Source organism: Anser anser (assembly GCF_964211835.1).
Source record: "Anser anser genome assembly, chromosome: 9".
Classification (NCBI taxonomy): Eukaryota; Metazoa; Chordata; class Aves; order Anseriformes; family Anatidae; genus Anser; species Anser anser.
In genome coordinates, this window is record NC_139729.1 from 17,716,765 (window position 1) to 17,721,430 (window position 4,666).

A 4,666-nucleotide genomic window follows, 5' to 3' on the forward strand; every position below is an offset into this window, starting at 1 on the left:
CTCTCACCAGAGAAGGAGGATGAAGATGGAGTGATGAGTGAGGTTCCATTTGTCCAGCAGCATGAGTCACTCAGCAGCAGTTTCCGATACACTTTTTTTTTTTCTTTCCATTACAGAATTTGGTGTCATTTATTCCTTCCTCCTCCTCCTCAGAAAAAAATAAAATAAAAAATCCCGCTACCGTTATGTGTAATTTATTCTGGGAACTTGTTTGAGGACCCACCAAACGTGGTGGGGGAAGGGTGATTTGAAATACAATCCAAAATATAATCGGCTCTGGAAGCTTTTAAAGAGACTCCTTTAAGGCTGTGCCAAACCTTAAAGAAGGAAAATACTTCCACTAAATCCCTCCCACCATGAATGGGATCCTGTATGTCTGAGGCTTTTTATTGGCCGGGTTTTTTTTGTTTTGTTTTGGTTTTGGTTTTGTTATTTTTTTTTTTTTTATATCAAAGATGTTACTCTTTCAAATAGGGTCTGAATTCTGTGGCTTTTCAGCAGGCAGTGAATTCTTGCTCCTTGGGCACGCGGTGATCTGACACAGCCCTCCCCTAGGGTGGGTCGGGTTCTCATGCTAAGATCTGGCTCCTGGAGCTTGAGCTGTTGTTTTTTTTTCTGGAAGCTGTTTTTTCCCCTCTTCACCCTTTCAAAGTAAAACTAAACAGCCCTTAAAAAGCTCTTAAAAAAAAAAAAAAAAAAGCCCAAATTCACAAGGCCCAAAAAGCCAGCCTGGCCTCCCTACACCTGAAATATCCCCATCATCTGCAGGATGCAGGGAAATGCAGCCCGTGCTCCTCTGTAGCCAGCTGGCACCGGGAGGGGAGGCAGGAGAGGGTTCCATCAGTCACGGGCTGAGGACATGCACAGGACATCACTGTCGCAGAGCCAAGACCACCACATCAACAGTTTTATCAGCAATGTGTGGACACGCGTGGCAACATTGCCTCTTAATTTCCCCCTCAAGTCAACCTGCTTGGTCTTGCTCCACATCTCAGATGAGCAAACCCAAGCTGTCGCTCTGCTGTGCCTCCCCTGTGTACGTTCTGACAGAGCTGGATCAGGCTTTAAATGGTGATGTTACCTGCCTCGTCCCCTGTGTTGGCAGAGAGCAAGGATGATTGCAGTGTTTATATGTTCCTTAATTTTGATGGAAGAGTATTTCAGGGAGCTCTGGAAGCAGTTATATTTTATCTGCTGCCCTGTAGCTCTTTCCTTCCAGCTACACTTAAGCCCAGGCCTGGAAACACATACCACTGCCATTTCTTTCTTGGAATTAATGGCCTTAGCTCAGACACACAGCCTGCGCTGTGCAGTATTTAATCCTGATTCTTTACTCTTTCAGATGCTACATTTAGCTTCTGCGGCTCTGTCCAAGTCAGTGTGAGCTCCACCAGTCCACCCCATGCAATGAGAGTAAACAGGAAAACTCGGCAGCAGGAAAAGCAGTGCTCTAGGAGCAGCAGCCCCGCTTCCAAATTCAAAAGGCACAGAGAAAAGGCTGCAGGGAAAGTGGCTGGAAGCTTTATTGGAGCAAACCCCATTTTGTCTGAATCCAGACATACTCGGGAGCCAAAAAAGGGACCTTTCTCCATTAACCAGGAGGTCAAAGACCTCCAGGCATCTTGACTACAGCAGCCTTAGTCTTCACATGCCATAAGCAACTTCTCTTCTGCATTTCAACTTCGTCCCTAGTGCGACCTTGCCGAAAACTGGCAAGGCCCATCCTTGTACTGGTGGCTTTTCTCATACGGACTGGAAAACCAGTCAGGAACACTGGCACCCTGATGCTGTTTTCTACCTAATTAACATGCTTCTTATAAGGGACAGCTGCAGTTTAACTATTTTATCACCGTTTCTGCTGCTTTCCCTGGAGGGTCATGTGCTTTTGGAGCGCACCGGCAGCTTGTGCAATGGCTGCAGCAGAAGGGAATTGGCTGGAGCCGGAGCTTCCCTTGCTGGCGTGGGGTCACACCGGGGAACACAGCGTTTCGCTGCCCAGCTCACCAAGCGGCCCCAAGCAGGCCACGTGTTATTTGCCATGCTGATGCCTGACTGCTGTTTTCTACTTGGCCGTTTGTAAAACATTTGGTCATTTAGGGCCCCAGAACAACTTCGGAGACCCCACGAGAAATACACCCACTCGGTTCTGATTTCCTGTTTACAATTACGTTTTGGGATGTGTTTCCAAGTCTGTGTTTAATCCTTTTACTCTTTCACATTGATTTTGAATCATTCTAGTTTAAGTGTTTTGAGTACCAAGACAAATATTTTTCATGAGTCTCAAACCACAAGTATCTTTATTGACCATATTTTTAATTTCATCATGAATAATCCCAAGTCTAACTCGACAGGATACATCTTCCATAAGGTATCAGGGGCCTTCTGATTTAGAATCAGACTTGTGAAAGCAGCCATTTAGTGGCATTTCAAGGCAGCTCTGAAAGGAATCGGTTCAGAGCTCCCACCCCACTGTAAAAAAAGACTTGTAACCCCCTCCAGGAATGCAACACAAACTCCGGAATAAAACTGTGTTCATCTAGCTTTACATTTCTCATGCATTATGTTTCAGTAGCTACCCAAATATGACTGGCATTTCCAAAACACAATCATTATTTATTAAAGGAAATTGGAGTCCCCTCCCGTAACAGACGAAAGTCTAATAGAGCACAACCCAAACAAAACCGAGAGCACTCAAGTACTGCTAAACTCTGAGCACCTGTCTGCAGGTTTGCAGCTGTTTGCAGCTCAAGACATGCTCAGTCCACTGGCTAATTACCTCTGCACAGGAACACTGTGGGTTCTCCATAGGGACAGCTTGAGGGGGAACACTTGGTGCATTTCCTTCCCCATTTAACAAAAGTTGTGACTTGAGGCTCCAGCGTGACCCAGCAGAATGTGTTTTTTGAATCTGTGTAGAAACCCAATTTAAACACTGTAAGTTAAAAAGGAAGAAAAAGAAGCCAACCTCACATCAGGCTTCCTGTGCCAAACCTCACCATATAGAAATGTGCAATTATGGAACTTCCTGAAATATATTTTTGCTAGAAAGCGAAATGGATGAAAGTTATACAGGACTCTAAAGAGCCTCAGGAAAGGATTCAGAATCATAACCAACCAACCCACTGAGTGGGGAAAGAAAACCACGGTGCCCAATTTTAGGCGGCAATCAAAGTCCGAGCTCTCAAATATATGTTATTTATGATATGATATACAAACCTATGATAAAGGAGGTCTACTCCACATGCAACACATGCCAGCATGTTTTCTTGAAGCACTGATTAGAACTGGAGGCTGTGGGCCATGCGTGCCATGCTGCGGATTGCGTGTTACTGGCATGAACCTGCTCATTCATTCCTAGGAAATATACAAACAATTTTATTTTATTATTTTTTATATTTTTCTTCCCCACAGCATGTTCTAATCTGAACTTCTCAGGCCTTCTCCTAAAATGTCAGCACTTCTGGTCAACTGCTCAGTATCAAGAGAGACCTGGAACCTCTCCCAGCGCAGGCGCCCGCATCTCACCCCCTGCGGGGCCCTGGGACAGGCAGGATTTCTTCAGCCCTCGGTCGAGTTCCAATGTGCTCACTCACACAGTTGTTCATGTTATTTTTTTAAGGATTTTTTTTTTCCTCTGATCCTCATGAACCCTAATTATGAATCCAAGGTCATTTTCAGTGATGTCAATTATACAACGGCTGAGCAGCTGCTCCCCCTATTGCTGGCCTAATAGTGCCATGTTGAAGTAGATGGCAGAATTTCTTGTGCCATTGAAAATTTGCTATATCATGAGTTTCCTTTCAATTGCAAAAGCAGAAAAACAGCTTGAGTACTTTTCCTCCTACATCTTCACTTCAAGCTGCTTTTACTGTCCTCAGAACATCCTTCAGCATCTCCTGCCTTAAAAACCTATCCCAAGGGGAATAAAGGCAAATTCAACAAAGAACAATTTTTCCCAGATGGTACCCATAGTCTTCTACAAACACAAAGGTAGGAACTGCTATAAAATAAACTCTAATGGAGATTTTGGCTGTGGGAGTGTAAGGCATATGGCCATTCACGTGTTAGGAATCGCTGTATTTGGCGCTGAGATACAACTCCTTCAGGGTGAGAGCTCAGCAGCAGTTTAACAGCGCAGAACGGCCACAGATAATGTTGGAGTACTGGAAGCAGAGTGGTTATTTTGCATGCAACTGTAACGAAAAGAGCCTTTCTTCACCTTGATATATTTTCTAACAGTTTAGATAACTTGAGCGAGGTAGCCCCAACAGCAAACTATCACAGTTATCAGCGATTTCCTCTTCAGTGCACGGGGTGAGGAGTGTGGTGTGCCACATCCCACCACGTAGGAAGTGCTAACAAGCGCTGACTTGTTCATGGCAGGCACCGTATAGCTAGCAAATATCAAGAGAGACCCAATTCCTCCCCTTTCGCATCTTTCTCTTATTTCTTTTCTTCTTCATCTCAGCAGATGAAAGAAGGTAGGTGAATTCACACGGGGTGACCTGCTCCGTGACTTCCTTTGCATGGTGTCACACACTCGCACTGCTGGGAAACGCCTATTTGCCAAATCTAAAGTTTGTGGAGGGATCTGCTTCAGTGCCTCTTTTATGTAAAGCAACGCTAACGTCACGTTGTGCAGAGGAACAACGGTTGTCTTTTAGTC